The sequence below is a fragment of the Solanum pennellii genome, chromosome 1, assembly GCF_001406875.1.
Source record: "Solanum pennellii chromosome 1, SPENNV200".
In the NCBI taxonomy this organism is placed as follows: Eukaryota; Viridiplantae; Streptophyta; class Magnoliopsida; order Solanales; family Solanaceae; genus Solanum; species Solanum pennellii.
In genome coordinates, this window is record NC_028637.1 from 82,619,647 (window position 1) to 82,628,734 (window position 9,088).

General features: G+C 29.1%; 1 pseudogene; it reads right to left on the minus strand.

Annotated features, from left to right (window-relative positions):
* Nucleotides 1-1,385: 1,385 nt before the first annotated feature.
* The window catches only part of LOC107023941, a 34,558-nt pseudogene continuing 26,855 nt past the window's right edge, over nt 1,386-9,088 (minus strand).

Here is a 9,088-nt window from a genome sequence, read left to right on the forward strand (position 1 = left end):
GAACGGGTCGTGACACATATAAGAAATAGAATGACCTCTAGTCATAGAATACCCCACCCCCTTCCATTCTAGTTATTCATCCAAAATCAACAACATTAATGAAAATGTATCATAACAATAAGTCTAAGACACACAAGTATTTTAACATGCAAAATTGTGTGACCCAACATCAAAATGGACAATCTAGTTTTCGTAAACAATGTTTTTGATATCAACCATAGATGTTTAATTAATAACTCAAAAAGGTCATTTTACGTAAGTACATGAGCTACAACATATTCAATTTCTATCTATTTAATAGGGAATAATCTTTTAAAATATGGGATGAAAGCTTCCAGTGTTATCAAGGCAAAAAAAGTGTATCTTATTACCAGACTAAACGTATAATCTTCATATTTATCCCAATAATTTTTCAAGAGACGAATTGTGATATGACAATAGCCATAAATGTGACCATCTAGAAGAAGCACCTATTAAGATCATAAAGTGCTGAAACGATCCACCACGTGGATGAATAAGTCCACAAATAACAGAATGTATACATTATAAATTGTAGGGGGTCTCAATCACAACTTTTATTGGTGAAATTCTCAAATTGACTTGTGTAGAGAACAAATAAAAAAATTCAATATTTGAAAGAATCTTTACGTTATGAGTGTCCAATTGATTTTCTTATAATCCATCTCAATATTATAAATTAATGTTGTCACACACAATAATTCCAAGCTACAAAAGTATTGGGATTAGTAAATATTTAATTTAATATAAAATGTGCATCAATTGCACTAATATTTGTTCAATACAAGCTAAAGGCTAAAGAAGGGAACTTATATATAACAAATGTTTTCTCATAGACATTCTTGGTAATACGAATATATCACGATTTATTTCTTCCATTTTCTTGATATGATAATCAATTTTATGAATATCGTTAAAAAATAATAAGTTTCTCCGAAACATTGGATAAAATATAATATTATCTATGATTCCTTTATCTCTCCTAGGAAAAAATAAAATGTTTCTTTTCTGAAGCCCTCTATTGTATTAGTAAAATATCAAAAATTATTGTACGTTGATAATTTGTTATTAAAGAATAAGAGGAAGAAGAAGAGGAAGAAGAGGAGGAAGAAAAGGAGGAGGATGAAGTTGAATCAATATTTAAACAAATTTTATTATCTTTTATTGTGCTAATATGAGCAATACTATTAGGACAAAAATAATATAATAAGCTTTTCGAAATCAAATTCTTAGTCTTAAAAATGGTAAAATCGAACTTTAAATATAATTTACATTACAATGTCTAAATTAAACAGTTTTCTTAAATAACCAAAGAAATATAACTTTCAAAAATATTTAGTTTAATAACTAATATAATAATAATTTTTCTAAGAAAGATTTTCATTGTGTGCCTCGGGTATGAGATCGAAATCCCAAAGGTAAAGAAAAGATTGTATTGGAGGACTTAATGTAGCATCTCCTGAGTTGACAAGCATTGCATCATCTCCTAACTTCATTTGTTGATGCCCATATAAATTTTCATTTCCTCTTTTTCTCTTTATTTCTGTCCATAAAAAGATGAAAAAATAATAAAAATCAACAAATGCAAAGATAATGAGGGTGAAAACAACAACAATAATACAAATATATATATATATATATATATAGTAACTAGCTTACCAATGTTTGAAGGGATGTCACGTTGAGATAAGTACTTAGCTTCTCCCCTATTCTTAATGTATACCCCATCATAAGATTTAGTACATGTTCCAACTACATAGTTTTTTATCAATTTTTTACCGCGCACAAGTTGTTTACGCCTTGGTGTCGCCTGCAAATTAAATCATTAATGATAGTGTAGAAAAGAGTCAATCTCATTATGTATTCTAATATAATAATTTTGAGCTAACCTGTAATGTTTCTTCATTTTCTCTTGATCTTTTTNACAAAAACTCAAATATATATATATATATATATATAGTAACTAGCTTACCAATGTTTGAAGGGATGTCACGTTGAGATAAGTACTTAGCTTCTCCCCGATTCTTAATGTATACCCCATCATAAGATTTAGTACATGTTCCAACTACATAGTTTTTTATCAATTTTTTACCGCGCACAAGTTGTTTACGCCTTGGTGTCGCCTGCAAATTAAATTATTAATGATAGTGTAGGAAAGAGTCAATCCCATTATGTATTATAATATAATAATTTTGGGCTAACCTGAAATGTTTCTTCATTTTCTCTCGATTTCTTTGCTATTTCAGGAACTTCCCCATATACAACAAATTTATACACTTCTATCAAAAATCGAAACTTTTTTTTGTCTCCAAATGAAGGTAGACCTATTTGTCAATAATTATTAAATTCTTATCACAAACTCATCAAAGAAAGTATACATAATCATTTTTGTTTGTAGGGAAACATGTTGATTATTAAAAAGGAAACTTACATAATCTATTATTAAGCAACTTGGACGAGAAATATTACTGATGATCCAATTTTTCCTTCTTTGTTCAAATGTATGAGTATGCATGTAGTGCATATTTTGGTACAATCTCATTCTGCCACCAAAACAACATGTATTGAATTCAAAATTTTCCAATATCAATTCTCAAAAGGTAATTATCTATACAAAGGGGGAGTATCAACATTTTGTGATCAAGTGGTACACAAGATATTGGAGCATCAATATTCAATATTATAAAAGATCAACACAATACGATGAAGTGTGTTTCTTCTACTTCTATCTAAAAGGATAGTTCACACATAGTTATAATTGTTTCTAACCTGTTTGTATAGTAAATTTTGAATGAAACAGGAGAATTCTCTTACTAGACGACCTTTATAAGTATTTTATATGTATATACACAACACACACACACTTCTTTGGACTAATTTTTTGTTGTTCTAAGGGTTTATCAGAAACAACAACTCTACCTCAAAGGTAATGGTAAGGTTTATGTGCATTTTATTCTTTGCATATCCCATTTCGTCGGATTACACTAGGTTTGTTGTTTATTATTGTTATTATTGTTCTTAGTAGTACTACTATTACTATTCACATGAAGTATTTAAATAGTGTTGTGATACAGATCACATCTTTAAACTTTTGAGAAGAACATCTTTCTTGTTATAAAAATGAAATAACATTAAAATTTTGTGTATGTACTAATCAAAATATTATCATACATGTATTAAAAGAAAAAAACAAAAAACTTATAATTGGAGGAACTTTTGCAAAGCGAACCTTAATAATATCTGTGTTAGCTTTTTTGAGTGCAATAAAAGATATCGGAACGTCAATTAATGTTGCATCCTCATCACCATCAACTTGGTACTGCTTATCCATATTCTATTCAAAAGTATGAAAAAAATAATTAGATATTTTTTAAAATTAATAACTGTGTGGACTGATTGAGAGGAAGTTAAAAAAAATGATCGCTTGCTAGGAATTTAGATACACAAACGCGTGCGCATACACATCCACACGCACACACAAACACAAGTTATATATATACACACAAACACACTTCTTTGGAGAATTTCTTTTTGGAGCTAAGGGTTTATAAAAAATAAGTACTCTACCTCAAAGGTGCTGATAAGGATTGTGTACACTTTATTCTTCTCATACCTCATTTCATCAAATTACACTAGGTTTCTTGTCGTTTATATTATTATGATAGGCATGACATATTTAAATATTGTTGTCATACAGATCATATGTTTTAACTTTATAGAAGAACATTTTCTTCTTTCAAAAAGAAATTAACATTAAATTTTTGTTTAGGAATTCTTCAAAATATTGTTGTATATGCATTAAAAGAAACAAAAACAAGCAACTTATCATTAGAGAAACTCTTTCAAAGAGAACCTGCGAAAATTCGATGCTTGCTTTTTCCAGTGCAACAAAAGATATCGAAATGTCCATTAATGTTGCATCCTCATCACCATCAACTTGGTTCTGCTTATCCATATTCTAGTTGAAAGTATGAAAAAAATAGTTAGATATTTTAACAAATGATAAATTTTGTGGAATAATGAATGAGAAGACTTTCAAAAAAAAATCAAAATTTTTCGCTTGCTATGAATTTAAATACACGTAGGCGCACACANGCTTATATTTTAGCATTCAAATCTTATTAGATAATCATAATACAGAGATGTTTATTCAAAGATTCATAAACAATTTATCATTTATTTATCCCTTCAAACTTTGAGGTCTTAGATATAATCATAAAAATTAAATGAGACGTCAAACATGTTAGAGAACTTCTAATACTACTACTACTACTAGTTCTATTATCCATATGCATTTAAGTTACTACTTTACTTTTTTTATTATTTATGTCACTATAGGCCAATTCGTTTAGGTCAAATACAGAAATGAGGGTTCACATAGCCTATTTTATTTTAATTTTGATTGAATTATAGTTAAATGTTGTCGTTGTTGTTATGCGACATAGATTTTTTGCTGGAGGATTTTTTTTGTCATTCTTCCATAAGATAACTAATATTTAAAAATTTATTACCAAACAAATCAAAGGATTTGTGTACATGTCTTACTAGAAAAAAAATTAAAAAAACCTTATAATAAGTATATTAAAGAGTAAAGGATTTTTTTAAAGCTTACCAATGAGACACCAGTTTGTGGTGCAATCGAAGATAGAGGAACTGCCATTATTGCATCTATACGATCAACTTTGTGATGCTTATCCATTTTCTAGAAGAAAATATGAAATAAAAAAGTTATTACTGAATAGATCAAAACATTTGTACATCTCTTAATTGAAAAATAAACTAAACACCTTATAATAAGTATGTTAAACAATCGAGAAAATTTTTCAAAGCTTACCAATGAGACACCACCTTGTGGTGCAATAGAAGATATGGGGATAGCCATTATTGCATTTCTACGAGTAATTTCATGGTTCCTATCCATTCTCTAATAGAAAATATGAAATTAATCAAAGTTGTAATAGTATATCAAAGGTAAAGAAATAGTTGTTTTTCCATAAGTCTTATGATTTCAAATACAAGTGCAATGATTTTCATGAGAAACTCAAACTTCTTAGAAACTTTTCTAGCATCTTCACATTAATTTTGTTTTTATTCTTGTAAAGAAATTATAGTTTCAATGGTCACACAAACTAATTTATATTTTAACATATTTATTTATAACATAGTTTTAGGAGAGTAATCATAGTAAGTCAAGTGCTCTATGTTAATTCAAAGTTTGTTCAATTTTCATCAAATTTACCATGTTTAGTTAGTAGGCATATAGATGAAAATTGGATAAGTGATTTCATCTTGTGATTTAAAATTATGAGATGAAATCTCAAATTCTCCAAAAAAAGTTGATTTGATAATTTCATATTAGGATTTCCGATTTTTCGAATACCAAGATTGACCTACAAATTTATATTTAATATATAAAAAATAATGATACAACTAAAGAATTTTTTTCAAGGATACGGAAGGACTAATGAAATATATACAAAAAGTGAACATGATAATATATTTAGTAATTCTATTAACCACGGTCAATTTTATTAAAGAGTTAATAAATTAAAGTTAACTACAACTCATATTTAATATTATCTTTTCATTAAACAAAATAAACTTTGAACAATAAATATTGTATTTTTTTTAAATAACTTTTTTATATTGTATTTTTCTTTTAAGTTTTGCCCGGAGGTTTGTTTTATGTGGTATGATTGTAAAAATAAAAAATTGGGATACATTTGATAGTTTTCATAACTTATGGGAGTATTATATTATATGCCCAAAATACAATTTAAAAAACCAAATTGCAAGTAGAGACAAAGATTGAACTTGATTTCATATTATCATTTTATCTCAAATGGTTGTCAATTAATCTATTATTTATTGTATGGATATAAAGAGTTCAAAAGACTTCCATATGTGGTGAGTCTAATTAAAGATATATTTTTTATTTCCTTCATAACCACACGGTGTTTGTACCAAGGTCATACCATACAAATTTTCTAAGTAATGTCTGGTTTGAATTTGAAAAAAAATATATATATTTTTATATTTTTATTACTTGAAAAAAAATTCACTCTGAAAAAGAAAAACATTCTTCACGCATCACAGGCATTAATTCTATAATAACTCTTCATTGTGTTATGAATTTTTTCTTGGTATATTTTAGAATACTCATAATCCTTTTTGGTTTAGAAAACCTTTTGACCAAATTGATTTGGAACTTAATATATTTTCCTTCTTGAATTTGGAGAACTTTTTCCTTATAGGTTTGGGACAACTGAAATTTATATATAGAGATATAGTTGGGGATTATAAAAGCATGGTACATGACACAATGTAGTCCTGGTGGCTTGAGAAAATTGTAAGGAAAACACTTCTTCTTTTATTTCATAGTGGAGAACGCCCTTTCTTTCTTCTTAGAGGATTAGGCCTCGTTGAACTTCATTAAATCCTTATATTATTTTTTTTCTCTGTTATTTGTTTGTTTTGTGTGCTAGTTAGTCCTCTATATTCTCACAAAAATAAATAGTGTTATATGGATTAAAATTATCTTGAAAAACTTATCATTAATTACATTAATTTAGGGCTTAACTAAGAAATGGCACAATTGTAAAATAGAACTTAGGCTTATTAAATAACGTTTAAAAGTATTATTTAAAATATTATTAGTCATATACTTGACGAGTCCTCAAATTAGACTCATCTAGGGTCTTATTTTAATGCAAATAGTATCCTCGATTGTTTATTTTATCTCGATATCTTATACAACACCTAAGTTTCACGTATTTTTGGATTATGTTGGAGCATGGATAGTTAAGCACAAAATGAAAGAAAAATGGAGAAAAGAGTTGAAGATGCAAAGGTGCGCATCGCCAAGCACACTTGGTGATCCGTCGAATAACAAAGTTTCGACTTATGTTACAACAAGTGAGCCATGAATTGGGGCTTCACTGATCAGTTCGGCGAAATAGAAGATTATCGCCCACCGATAAAGATCACAAGGACAAGGAAGGCATCATGCAACCGGTAACGAACTGAACGAAGGGTGATTCGCTGAATCATTTGACGAATCACGACTAACTATGCTGAAAAGATTCGCCAGCAAAATTTTGAAGTCTATAAATATTGAATGCTTTAATTATGATAAAGAAAATTAGAGAGCAAAACAATTTTACACTTGATGTTTTATTTTAGAAACTTTCTTCTTATGTTTTCTCTCAAGTTTAAAGAGGGTTTTGTGGAAGCTTGAAGAAAGAAGTTCTTCTTATAATTTTGAAAGTGGGTCTTCTTCATTTACCTTTTTTTCTACTTTTAATATTAAATGTATTATACCCACTTGATATCTTTGTCATTTTAAGTATATTTTATTATTTCTTGATGTGTGGCTAAAAAAACTCATTTTTGGGGTGTGATTTAGAAATTACGGGTTGATTAATTTGTTGGGTCCTACTAGATTGTAGCTTAGATTGCATTTTAATGGTGATTTCACTTAGTGGTTGTGGTTTAACCTAATAGGTTTGTAACTGTAAATACAAAACTTCCCATATATTTTCGGCTTACTCAACAGATAGGTCGTGAAACTAAGAGCACTAGACTGATCTCCAAAGTAGTGGGTTCACATGTGGTTAAGTGAGAGATGGTGAGCCCTAGTCCATTATTCAAGCACTCCCATTGAAAGAGTGAGTGCGGATAAGGCGTAGGATGGATAGTTTAGACGAGTGGGTCTCTAAGAAGAACCCATGTGATATGGGGTAAATTTCCTCAGAAGGAACTTCCTTTCACCTAAAGCATAGGCTAATCACCATTGCCTTGCGAAATTAGCTACCTAAAGCATACGCCCACCACTTTTATCTTAACATATAGCAATCACACCCAAGAACTCTCTCTCTCATATTTTATCTTCCTTTTTATTTTTTGCTATTCTATTACTTGTCACAAAACCCTTTATCAATATTTGACACGTTGATTTCACAAATTAAATTTGTTTGTTTTTGTATTCGAAAATGTCCTAATTTATCACTATTTAGAATGAAACTCTAAGTAGTTAATACCTTCACTACCACTCTATGGACACGACCCCACCCCTTGGTTGTGTTACTATACTAGCTTCGATTCGTAGAAACTAAGACTATACACTAGTGTCATTGATCACGAGCTAAAATTAAAAATAAAAACAAAGCATCAAAGAAAAAAAATGGAGCCACTGCCAGGGAGTGTTGTCACGTAAAAATGTAGTTACTTATAGTTTTAAGTTCTTTGTAATGTAGCTTTTACTAATTTTTTATTTTATTTTGTGGTTCATTGTTTTGTGTAATTGTGTATTTATGCAGAGTAACAAGAATGGAAAACAACCGCAGACTTCACACAGACCATCCCCTCATACCTTAAGCATGTAGAGGATGAGACACTTGAGGAAATGTGGTTGTAGTTTGAAAAAGTATTAGAACCATGCCCATTTCAGGTGATGACCAACAAGGTTTTACTAGAATGCTTATACAGAGGTATTAGGACCGAAACTAGAAGTATCATCGATCAACGTTTACCGGGAGGTATACTCCTTCACCCCTTCAAAGTGGTAGCCCAAACCCTTGATAATATAGCTATAACTTATAAAGGAAATGAAGAAAACTACGAGTGGGATTTACTTATAGCTGTAACGACCCTCTTAGTCGTTTTAGAAATTCCAACTATTATTTTTATATTAACCTTTTTAGTAGATTTTGTAAATAATTTATATGACTTATAAGAATGAGTGACATAATTTTTAGATTTAATAAAGAATTATTTTATTGCTAAGAATAATGAAAAAGAAAAAAAAATCAAATAATATAATAAAATAAAATAATATAATTAAAAAAAGGGGCAAAGTGCCCTAACTGTGAAGCCGCAAACGGCTTGTGAGAAAAAAGAAAAAGAAAGAACGATCTGGAAAAAAAAACGCAGAGAAGAAAAGAAAAGAAAGGGAGAAAAGAAAAGGGAAAAGGAGGAGAAAAATCAATATTTTCATCTCAAGGCGTCAAGGTAATTATTCTTATCCTTTCTATTAAATTTTTGTGTAACTAGGAATAGATTTTTAGGTTAA